The 13233-nt window shown below is 36.4% G+C and overlaps 1 protein-coding gene across 3 annotated transcripts in view; it reads left to right on the forward strand.

The window, feature by feature from the left end:
* The window catches only part of LEMD3 (LEM domain containing 3), a 78180-nt gene that overhangs the window by 36756 nt on the left and 28191 nt on the right, over nucleotides 1-13233 (forward strand). The window lies entirely within an intron of this gene.

Raw genomic sequence — 13233 nt, forward strand, 5'->3', positions numbered from 1 at the left:
CCTCATAGGTACAAGGTGATATCTCACTATAGTTTTTATTTGCATTTCCCTGATGATTAGTGATGTCAAACATCTTTTCTTATACCTGTTGGACATTTGTTTGTCTTCTTTGGAAAAATGTTTATTCACATACTTTACCCATTTTTAAATCAGGTTATTTGATTTTGTTATTGAGGTGTAAGAGTCATTTCTTTATTTTGGATATGGTTTGGAAATATTGTCTTTCATTCCATAGGTTGTCTTTTCACTCTTTTGATTATTTCCTTTGTTTGCAGAAGCTGTTTAGTTTGATACAGTTTCGTTTGTCTGTGTTTTTCTGTTGTTGCTGCTGCTGTTACCTGTGCTTTTTGATGCCATATCCAGAAAATCATTGCCAAGACCAATGTCACGAAGCTTTTCCTCTGTGTTTTCCTCTTAGAGTTTTATCTTTTCATGTCTTATATTTAAGTCTTTAATTCATTTTGAGTTGATTTTTGTGTATAGTGTGAGATAAGGGTCCAATTTGATTCATTTGCATGAGGAAATCCAGTTTTCTCAACAGCATTTTTTGAAGAGACAGCCCTTTCCCCATTGTGTGTTCTTAGCACCCTTGTTGAAGATCAATTATGTGTGAGTTTATTTCTCTCTTTTCTTCCATTGGTCTATATGTCTGTCTTCATGTCAGTACTATACTCTTCTGAATACTACAGTTTTGTAGTATGTTTTGAAGTCACGAACCAGGAGGCTTCCACCTTTGGTCTTGCTCAAAGTTGTTTTGGCTATTTGTGGTTCTTTGTGTCTCCATATAAATTTTAGGATTTTTTCTATTTCTGAGAAAATGCTGTTGGGATTTTGATAGGGATTGCATTGAATCTATCTGTAAAACACTTGGGGTAACATGGTTATTTTAACAATATTGGGTCTTTTAGTCCATGGGCATGGGATGTCTTTCCATTTATTTGTGTCTTGCATTTCTTTTAGCAGTGTTTATAGTTTTCAGTGTAGAAGTCTTTCATCTCCTTAGTAAAGTTTATTCCTAAGTGTGCTTTTTGATACTATTTTAAATAGGATTTTCTTAATTTCCTTTTCTGATTGTTCATTTTTAGTGTCTAGCAATGCAACTGTTTTTGTATGTTTATTTTTTTATCCTGCAACTTTGCTGAATTTGCTTATTGTGTCAGTGGGGACGAGAGAGAGAGTTATCTGCAGGGTATATAAGATGTTATCTGTGAACAGAGATAATTTTTCTTCTTTCTTTCCAATTTGGATGCCTTTTATTTCATTTTCTTACCTAATTGCTGTAACTAGGACTTCCAGTACTATGTATTGAATAGAAATGACAAAAGTAGACATCCTTATCCTGGCCTTGTTCCTATCTCCAAAGAAAAACTTCCGGTTTTTCAGTGTTGAGTATGATATTAGCTGTGTGCTTTTCATATATGACCTTTATTATATTGAGATAATTTGCTTCTATTCCTAGTTTGTTGAGGTTTTTTGTTTTTTTTTTTTAATGTTTATTTTGAGAGAGAGAGAGAGAGAGAGTGCACAGGGCAGGGTGGGGGGGAGAGAGGGAGAGAGAATCTTAAGTAGGCTCCACGTACAGCACAGAAACTGATGGGCTTGATCTCACGACCATGAGATCATGATCTGAGCTGGAATCAAGAGTTGGATGTTTAATTAATTGAGCCACCTAGGCATCCCTTTGTTGAGTGTTTTTAATCATGAAAAGGTATTGATTTTGTCAAATGCTCTTTCTGTGTCTGTTGAGATGATCATGTAATTTTTATCCTTCATTCTGCTCATGTGTATCACATTGACTGGTTTTTGTATTTTGGACCATACTTGCATTTTAGGAATAAATCCTACTTGGTCACGGTGTATGTTCCTCTTAATGTGCTGTTAAGAATAATGCTGGCCGCATAGAATGAGTGAATAGAAGTATTGCTTCTCTTCAGTTTTTTGGAAGAATTTGAGAAGCATTAGTAATGTTTGGTAGAATTCTCCAGTGAAGCCACTGAGTCCTGGACTCTTCTTGTTTGAGAGGTTTTTGATTACCGATTCAATGTCCTAACCAGTTATAAGTCTGTTCAGAGTTTCTGTTTCTTTGTGATTCAGTCTTGATCGGTTATATGTTTGTAGGCATTTGTCTATTTTTTTCCGGTTAACTAACTTGTTGGCAATTGTTCATAGTAGTCTCTTACGATCCTTTGTATTTCTATGACATCAGACTTAATATCCTCTCTTTTATTTCTGATTTTATTTGAGTTTTCTTTCTTGTTAAAGGATTTGTCAATTTTGCTGATCTTTTCAAAAAAGTAACACTTCTTTTTTTCTATTCTGTATTTTACTTATTTTTACTCTTTAATATTTCCTTTTGCTAATTTTGGGCTTAGTTTGTTCTTTTTCTAGTTCCTTGAGGTTGTTTATTGAGATCTTCTTTTTTAATGTAGCTGTTATGTCACTATAAACTTTCCTCTTATTTGCTATAAAAGCTGTTGGACTTCTCGAATCTGAATATCCATTTCCTTCCCCAGATTTTGGAAGTCTGCAGTCATTAGTTCTTCATATAAGCTTCCTGCCCTTTTCTCTCCTCCTTTTTGGGACTTCCATAATGCATATACTGGTCTGAATGGTAATGTCCCATTAAGACTTTTAAGCTTCTTACATTCTTCATTATTTTTTCTTTTTGTTCCTCTGACTGGATAGTTGCAAATGGCTTGTCTTCGAGTTCCTTGATTCTTCTGCTTGATTAAGTCTGATGTTGAACTCATCCAGTGAATTTTTCGACTCAGTTATGATATTCTTCAGCTCCCAAATCTGTTCCGTTTTTTATTTTTTTCTCTCTTTATTGATATTCTCATTTTATTCATGTGTTGTTTTCCTGGGTTTGTTGACCATCTTTATGACCATTATTTTGAAATTTTTGTCAGGTAATTCATATACCTTTGCTCCTTTAGGGTCAGTTTTTGGGAGATTTATTTTGTTCCTTTATTTGAGCCCAGTGTTATTATTTCCTTCATGTGCCTCATTATTTTGTGTTTGGATCTATGCATTTGAATTTGTTCTCATTTTTATTTTTTTAGAAAGAGAGTGAGTACACGCATGAGATGGGAGAGGGGAAGAGGTCACGGGGGGGAGAGAGAGAGAGAGAAAGAAAGAGAGAGAGAGAGAGAGAGAGAGAGAGAGAGAGAATATCTTAAGCAGGCCCCATGCTCAGTGTGGAGCCCAGTGCAGGGCTTGATCCCATGACCCTGGGATTATGACCTGAGCCGAAGTTAAGACTAGGATGCTTAACTGACTGAGCTCCAACCCAGGTGCCCCAAGATCTCTTCCTTTGAAGACAGAGCTGTACCTCCCAGTCGTTAGAGCCTGCCTTCACGAAGGGGAAGACCTTCACCAATGAGCTCAGATAGAGATTCTGGGGTCCTCTCACGCCTTTTCTGTGTATGTATCTTCTCTGGATTTTTGGGTTTAAATTCCCATCTAGAGAGGTTTTGCAGGTTTCTTTTTTCAGGAGTTTGTAATCTCTTGCTCCCTCTGGCGTCTGTCTGCCGTATTGTGGGGCTTCTGGAGCAGCAGCAAGCTGTCCAGCACTTATTTGTTCGCAGCAACCCCCAGCAACGCCCAGGTGTTTAGACTGTGTCAGGTATCCTCAGTTCTCTGAGACAGGTGATACAGCTTCCTGAGAACCTGGAACATTGGATAGCTGCTCCAACTCTTGGTTTCCTCAGGGGGAAACCAGAAATTTGGGGTGTTCTCCCACTCGTTCTGCACTGAGCTGTGGAGGACAATGGTGAGTGAGTAGGTGCTAGTTCATAGCATTGCCTTTGTTCTCAGCTGCCTCCAACCTGGTGCTTTTACTGGTCAGTACTTAGATTCAGGAAAGACAGAAACCAGTCCTTCTGGTAGCCCCTGGAAAAGTCTGAACATTAGAGATATATTTCAGTCTTTTCTTCCCCTCTTCAAGGATAAGCCAGGAGTTGCAAATTTCCTCTGGTCGTACCACGTTGTGCCATGGGCTGGGGCTCTGGTGAGTGCTACCGATTTTGTTACTGGCTTCCATGCTGCTAGTTTCACACGTGTTTGGAGATGCAGGAGCCTCAACTGGTTTCTGCATTTCTTACAAAGGGAATTGGTCTGTATATTGTTGAATTTGTTTCTCCATGGGGAAACAATGATCTCCGACTTCCTATTTTGTCTTGCTGATGTCACTGCCCCTCCCTCTCTCTCTCTCTCTCTCTTTTAATTTAGAATATAGTATAGTTTAATTTAGAATATAGTATAGTTCTAAGGCTTTCAGCAAGGTTGTGGTGAGTTTCCCGTGATATGCTTATAAAAAAGAGAGATGTGCCTGCGTGGCTCAGTTGGTTAAGCGTTCAGCTTTGGCTCAGGTCATGAACTCTCAGTCCGTGAGTTCGAGCCCCACATCGGGCTCTGTGCTGACAGCTCAGAGCCTGGAGCCTGCTTCGGATTCTGTGTCTCCCTCTCTCTCTGCCCCTCCCCTGCTTGTTTCTCTCTCTCTCTCTCTCTCTCTCTCTCTCTCTCTCTCTCTCTTTCAAAAATAAATAGTTAAAAAAATTAAAAAAGAAATGTGATCTGTTTTTAGCTTAATTCATGACTTATATGTAGATACCCAAAAGATGTTAAGACAATATGATCTATTGGAGATTAGGTATGGGTTCATATTCTGCCCCTGCCACATAGTAGCTGTGTGTCCTGGTAAAATCCCATTGTTTTTCTGTATCTGTTTCTTAGTTTGAAAGTGGGGCGGTTATTAATTCCTGTAAGAGTTTTTGGGAGACTGAATATAAAATATGTAGTCAGTGCCTGATGGTATAGTAGTTCCCAGTAAATTTTATTTCTTTTTCTGTGTTTCTTAACTAACTAAATTTGGGTCACTCTGGAGAGAGGTTTCTAAAAACATGCTACAGGATTTATCTCTCAACCTACCTTGTTCTTGTCTTCATTTTCAATTTTGACCTAGATAGGAACACTGATGACAGACAGATTTGTGCAGAGTGTAATAAATAGCTCATGGATACCTGAAGAATCAGGAGCTTAAAGAATCAAAGATCTTAAATTAGAAAGAGTTATGATTATGGGGCTCTGTCTTAGGGATGGAAGAATTGCTAAATGGATTGTGGGGGTGGGAGCAAAGAAGGGATTGGATACAGTAGGCTACAGGGACACAGAATAGAATATTCCTGGAAGAGGGTATACCATGTGGGAATCCAGAGCAAGCAAGTAATTTTTTTTTAATTTTTTTAAATTTTATTTTTTAATTACTTCCAAATTAGTTAACATATAGTGCAACAATGATTTCAGGAGTAGATTCCTTAGTGCCCCTTACCCATTTAACCCATCCTCCCTCCCACAACCCCTCCAGTAACCCTCTGTTTGTTCTCCATATTTAAGAGTCTCTTCTGTTTTCTTCCTCTCCCTGTTTTTACATTATTTTTGCTTCCCTTCCCTTACATTCATCTGTTCTGTGTCTTAAAGTCCTCATATGAGTGAAGTCATATGATATTTGTCTTTCTCTGACTAATTTTGCTTAGCATAATACCCTCTAGTTCCATCCATGTGGAAATGGATCTTGCAAATGGCAACATTTCATTCTTTTTGATTGCCAAGTGGTACTCCATTGTATCATTGTATATACACACACACACACACATACATATACCACATCCTCTTTATCCATTCATCCATCAGTGGACATTTGGGCTCTTTCCATACTTTTGCTATTGTTGATAGTGCTGCTATAAACATTGGGGTGCATGTGTCCCTTTGAAACAGCCTACCTGTATCCCTTGGATAAATACCTAGTAGTGAAATTACTGGGTCATAGGGTAGTTCTATTTTCAATTTTTTGAGGAACCTCCGTACTGGTTTCCAGAGTGGCTGCACCAGTTTGCATTCCCACCAATAATGCAAAAGAGACCCTCTCTCTCCCTGCATCCTCGCCAACATCTGTTGTTGCCTGAGTTGTTAATGTTAGCCATTCTGACAGGTGTGAGGTGTATCTCATTGTGGTTTTGATTTGTATTTCCCTGATGATGAGTGATGTGGAGCATTTTTTCATGTGTCGGTTGGCCGTCTGGATGTCTTCTTTGGAGAAGTGTCTATTCATGTCTTTTGCCCATTTCTTCACTGGATTATTTGTTTTTTGGGTGTTGAGTTTGTTAAGTTCTTTATAGATTTTTGGATACTAACCCTTTATCTGATATGTTGTTTGCAAATATCTTTTCCCATTCCATTGGTTACCTTTTAGTTTTGCTGATTGTTTCCTTCACTGTGCAGAAGCTTTTTATTTTGATGAGGTCCCAATAGGTTTTTTTGCTTTTATTTCCCTTGCCTCCGGAGACATGTTGAGTAAGAAGTTGCTGCAGCCAAGGTCACAGAAGTTTTTGCCTGCCTTCTCTTCGAGGATTTTGATGGCTTCCTGTGTTATGTTTAGGTCTTTCATCCATTTTGAGTTTATTTTTGTGTATGGTGTAAGAAAGTGCTCCAGGTTCATTTTTCTGCATGTTGCTGTCCAGTTTTCCCAGCACCACTTGCTGAAGAGACTGTCTTTATTCCATTGGATATTCTTTTCCTACTTTGTCAAAGATTAGTTGTCCATACATTTGTGGGTCCATTTCTGGCTTCTCTATTCTGTTCCATTGATCTGAGTGTCTGTTTTTGTGCCAAAGCAAGTAATTCTTTATGAGATAGTTGAAAGTGTTTTTACTTCTAGCATTGGGAAAATCTGATCCCAACCAGTGCTTCTTTCCTGCTTTTTCTTTCTCTTTTTTTCCTCTCTTTTTTTCTTAGTCAGATCTCTTAGAGAGGTAATGGCACAGATATGTGTTATGGTTGGTCATAAATGCCTACAACAAGATTAATTTACATTACAGGAGAGTCTCGAGACTCTTAAAAGCTCCTTAATACTCTATTTGAAAGGATAGGGCTTGACTAGTATTTATGCTGGAGCTGTGGAAGAGGCAGGGGTTGATCTGGAAGGATGATTAACGACCTAACTGTCTGCTCACCCCCATTTGATTGTAGCTGTGGGTCAGCAATAAGATAAGGTAAAAAGAAGGGACACAGAGCCAGGGTTGGGACAAGTCGGAATCTAAGCCAGGCAGCAGTAGGGCATGAGAGACTATTTCTGTTAAAGGCTGGCAGCAGAGGAATTACTGGTTGTACCCATGCATGAGTTGAGTTGAGAACTGCCTGAGAACTGAGTTAAAAAAATTGAGATTAATGAACTCCAGTCTTAAAAGATTTTTGTATCTTTTCCCTGGAATTTTATGTTTAGATTGGGTTTTGCTTTTTGTTTTCCTTCGGTAGAATTTCTAATGTACGTTTTTACAAAAGATTTTGAATTAGTTCCAGCCTCAATTAGTTAAATGCAGTTACTTTGTGTTTTCAAATGCTGTGAAACCTGGTTTGGCTTGTCACCACCAAAGATGGAGTTTGGACTGCCACTTCAAAAAAAAAAAGCATTAAACAGAAACTCCCCCCCCCCCCCCCCAGATAAAATTTTAAGGTCTGGATAAAAGCTTTTAAGTACTACTTTTAATAATGTTTGTTTGGTTTTTTTCCAATGTAACATTAACTCATGCGCATGATTTAACTAATAGGGAAAAAAAGGAGAAAAACATTTCAAATTCACCACCTAAGGTTAACCACTTATTTTTGGTTCATTTTTCTCTAGCCTTTTCTTATGTTTTCTTCTATAAAATTAGTACCACTATAAATTTTATTTTATTTAAAAATTTTTTAAAATTTTGTGAGAGAGACAGAGCATGAGTGGGGAGGGACAGAGAGAGAGGGAGACACAGAATCCGAAGCAGGCTCCAGGCTCCCAGCTGTCAGCACAGAGCCCAACGCAGGGCTCGAACCCACAAACCAGGAGATCATGACCTGAACCAAAGTTGGATGCTCAACTGACTGAGCCACCCAGGTGTCCCTCACCATAAATTGTATAAATACTTCATATTGCAAACATTTGTATATTTTTTCCTTAAAATTATTATGAACATTTTTCCATGTCCTTGTTCAGGTTTTTGAAAACTATTTCTTTTTGTCACTGGGTAATATTTCTTTACATGATTGTATTGCATTGTATTGGTTTGTGGTTTTTCAGTATTACAAAAGCACTTTAATCTTTGCATGTAGTATTTGATTTTCTGATTATTTCCTTGGGAAATAGTCCTCGAAAGGAAACTAGTTGTTAAGGAGTGTGAGCTTTTGTTAATGTTTTTGATATATGTTGCCAAATTGCTTTCTAATTTGGAGTGATCATTTTAGCACATTCTAGTCAAAATTGGTGATTTCACTTTATTATGCCCAAGTTGTAGCGTAAATATGGAAGACCTTCACTACAAAGCTGGTGTCAAAAACCATGATCATAATATGTATACTGTAGGCTTTCTGCTTATGGAGAGAGAGAGAGAGAGAGCTCTGTTGTACGTTTCGTGTATTTGTACTATGACTTCATGCGGAACACAAGTTTTTGCATTCAGGAGTAAATGGGCCAAAGGATGCATAGAAATCCGATGAGTGTAAACTGATTTTCCCCCAACTGCCAGTGCATTTTAAGCACAATATTAGTAAATGTTTGGTAGAGTAAAATGAGTGAGTAAGTAAGCCTCAGTAAAATTTTTTTTTTCTTCTTGAATTTGATTCTTCACATTCCATCCTTATTTTATTTCTCCTACTTTCTCTTTTAAAGGATTTGTAAATAAACCTCACAGTTAATTTAAATAAGTTAAGCACTGTTTTTCTAACTCCCCCAGTGTTTCTCTTGAGTTTTTTATTCATCATTTTTGAGGATGGAAGCTTGTTTTGATTTGTGAGAAGTAAAGAGGTCCCTCTGGTGGAACATTTAGGGAATACATAGCATTATAGATTTTCATGAAAGGACCGACTTGTTTTTAAGTTAAATGGTGGGAGTTTCGTATGATAACTTTCCAACTGAATGATGTAATGAATGGTGGTTCATTTTGTAGTTCATTTGCAAAACATTTTTAGACTTCAACACAATGAATATGTTTAAGATTTGTGAGGAAAATAGTAAGAAAGAAGATAGCTGTAAATGTGCCAAATTTTATGTCCTATCTTGGAATGCTAATCACTGTTAATGTAATTATGTCTCTGGTGAGAAATAAGTTTTCCAAGAACTGGAATGAAGGGTAAGTTTCTTGATGATTACAATTTATCGAGTACAATTTATCCTGGGACTTTGTTAGTATCTCTGACTTTACAGTAACCTAGCAAGGTAGGTGGTGTCAAATCCACTTCATAAAGAAACTAAAGCTCAGAGGGGTTTAATGATTACATCATCCAGCTATTAAGGAGTGGAGCTGGGAATCGAATCAAAGTGCTTGCCCTTCTCACTGTGCTGTTCTGCCTTTTAGATGGAAGGACTGGGTTCATAACCACTAGCTCCATCTTTTGAGTGGGCAAGAGACTGACCCTGAATGAGGGTTAAGATCTGAAGAAGTGATCAAAATAGATACATCGGCACAGATAACCTACTTTCTCTTGTCTCTACTTGGGGTTATATGTACAGCTAGTCAATAGTGGAGTCATGATCTGGTCCCAGGCCTGCTTGATATTAAGGACCATGTTCTTTCTGTTATTCCTGGAGGTGAATCATCAAGAGTTAAATCATATTTGCTCTTGTTTTGGTTCCCGTGGGTCCTGTTTTAATTAAATTAAAGGGTAACATGTATGGCGTATGTCATGTCACAACCAGAATATTCACCAGCTGGGAAGCCACAGTAAGTTATTAGTACCATGTAAATTATCCATTTGTGAGCTACCCAGTAGGTTTTTAATCATTTGACTTCTCCCTGTATCAGCATCTTTTTCCCTCCTTACTGATGCTTTCTAGCTTTATTTAATGACCTGAGCCTTTTACATGAAACAGTATTATTTCTATACTTTGAAACTGTAATCTAAGTTCAAAGACCTGATATGGGTTTTAATAAAAATACACATTTGCCAGTTATTTTGAGAATAAGGTAAATTTGGAATTGGGAGTCATGGATGTGTGTGTGCTCACACATGGTGTGTTAAAATAGATTTGTTATAGATTTCGGAAAGTATGCTTTGAATTTAGAAACATTTAAATGAAGCAGTCAGCGGTATGTTGACTGAGCTGTTGCCTATAAGTAGATAGTAATAATAGTAATTGACCTGCTTTAAAAATGAAAAATTTAGTTTTCTCTTTATTTGTGTCATCAGTGGTTAGAAAATGAGCATTTTATGATACAAGTGTGCTTCACCTCAGGGGTTGGCAAACTATAGCCTGGGGGCCTATTTCTGTCTGGCCTACTAGTTGGGGCTATACAACATTTTTTAAAGGTTGCTTAGAATATATGTGACAGAGACCAGAAGTGTATACAGTTACAAAGCTTGAAATACTTAACTCTTTGGTCCTTTACAGAAAAGGTTGGCCTGCCCCTACCTTATAGCTTTTTAGGTGGCTACAAAAAATGAATAATAAAATATTTTCTACTCTTAAAATCAGGAAGATGCTATGTATACTATGATGTTAGCCTAAGCTGTTTAACTGGCATAAGCGAGAAAATAAATTCATCTTTTATATCTTCAAAAATTCTACCTCATAATACGATAGAACTCTGTATACTATGTAGAACGTTTGTGGAAGTAATGACCTGTTTCAGACCTTGATACTCTATTACATCTTTAATGAGATTTTAAATAAATTAGCAATTGTTTTTTGAAAACGTGTATTCATAAAGGGAATGGTTTTACTGTATTCCAGATAGTAAGTAGTATTAACAGGGGAAAGGAAAACAAAATGGGAAAATAACCACAGATATCCTTTCTTACCCTTATTATTTTATAACTAAAAGTTTTAAGTTCTTCGTTCCTGCATATAATTAGCATATTAGAGTAGGTGTTCTTGTTAATTTGAACCATTATGTACATTTTTAAGGATAATTAATGAAGGCAGTGATGCTACTTATACTATCTTCAGCCTTCTAAAATTCTTATGTTTAAAATATACAGCTAATAAACTTGGAAATTTGTTTTTATGTTATTTGGAACTTACATGTGTAGTCTAGCCTTCAAAGTTCTATGTAATAAAGCAAAAATGTCATTATATCTTGCATATTGTTGTAATATAGGCTGAAGAACATATAAATACAGGAAAATGCAAAATGTATATTTCATTGATTTTTAAAAATACCCATGTCTTATGATTTCATTTGTATGTGGAATCTAAAAAATGAATGAACAAATAAAACAGAAACAGACCCATAAATAGAGAACAAACTGGTGGTTGTTAGATGTGAGGTGGGTAGGAGGATAGGCAGAATGAGTGAAGGAGTGTGGGAGGTTCAGGCTTCCAATTATGAAGTGATGAATAAGTTATAGGGATGAGGGACACAACCTAGGGAGCATAGTCAGTGGTATTATAGTGGTATTGTATGGTGACCAATGGTAGCTGCACTTGTAGTGAGCATAGCATAAACTGTTGGGACCACATCAAAATGAAAAACTTCTGCAAGTAAAGGAAAACAATCAACAAAACTACAAGGCATCCTACAGAATGGGAGAAGATATTTGCAAATAACATGTGATAAAGGATTAGTATCTAAAATATATGAAGAACTTTTAAGACTCAACACCCTAAAACCAAATAATTCAGTTAAAAACTGGGCAGAAGACATGAACAGACATTTTTCCAAAGAAGACATTTGATGGCCAACAGACACATGAAAACTCACCATCATTCATTATCAGAAAAATAACAGATGAAAACTACAGTGAAATATCACCTTACACCTGTCAGAATGGCCAAAGTCAACAACACAAGAAACATGTGTTAGCAAGGATATGGAGAAAAAGGAACCCTTTTGCATTGTTGGTGGGAATGAAAACTGGTGTAGCCACTGTGAAAAGCAGTATGGGGTTCTTCAAAAAGTTAAAAATAGAACTACCCTGTAATCCAGCAGTCTCATTACTGAGTATTTACCCAAAGAATATAGAGACACTAATTCAGAGGGATACAGGTATCCCTGTGTTTATAGCAGCATTATTTACAATAGCCAAATTATGGTAACAGCCTAAGTGTCTATCGATTGATAAATAGATAAAGATGATAGGAGATACACACACACACACACACACACACACACACACACACGTGTGTATATATATGTGTGTGTGTGTGTGTAATGGAATGAAGAATGAAATCTTGCCATTTGCAACAACATAATGGATGTAGAATTATATATAATGCTAAATAATGCTAAATGAAATGTTTGTCACAGACAAGTACCATATAATTTCACTCATACGTGGAATTTAAGAAACAAAACAAATGAACAGAGGGGAATATGAAAGAGACAAACCAAGAAACAGACTCTTAACTGTAGAGAACAAATTGATGGTTACCAGAGGGGAGGTGGATTGGGGAGGTGGGTGAAATAGGTGATGGGGATTAAGGAGTGCACTTGTGATGAGCACTGGGTGATGTATGGAAATTTGAATCCCTGTATTATACACCTGAAACTAATATTACACTGTATGTTAACTAACTGTAATTAAAATAAAAACTTTTTAAAAAAACCCTATACATTACAATGAGTGCAGTGTCTCCAACTCCATGGATAACCCATATTAATCCTGCTTTGTGGATTTTCATGGCCCTCTATAGCTTGTGCTTTTTTAATCCTGATTGATGCAATATAAACTGAAATTAAGTTCTCTTGATGTTCCATCATCAGTTTTTTTTTCTTCTCTAATTTTAGAGCAAATGAATATGAGTTTTGATTTTTAGTTATACACCAGGTGATTTCTAGCAGTGTAATTATAACAAAACCGTAATTGACTGAAATTATTTTAGTATAATTTTATTGTATGACATTTTAAAGCAATAGTAAAGCTTAAACAAAAATCACTGAAAAATTTTTTTAGTTATTCATGAGTAAAATTGTTATAGTTATATTTAATTGCATATTGTCTTACTTTAAGCATTAGCTATTTAGCTCTAAATGATCATCTCCAAATTCATAGTATTCCCTTGAAGTGATCTCATCTATAAACCATTTGTCAGTTATTATACTTACATTGGCTACACATTTTTTGGTATTTATAAATAATGATGAAAGATTACACTTTTTTTTTTCAATAACAGGTAGTTTGTATTTCTCTTTACCATCTAAAAACATCCTGGTAGTAGTTACACATAAGTAATGATGCCTAGTAAGATTTGTTCTGCTTCATAAA

Source organism: Prionailurus viverrinus, chromosome B4 (assembly GCF_022837055.1).
Source record: "Prionailurus viverrinus isolate Anna chromosome B4, UM_Priviv_1.0, whole genome shotgun sequence".
NCBI lineage: Eukaryota > Metazoa > Chordata > Mammalia > Carnivora > Felidae > Prionailurus > Prionailurus viverrinus.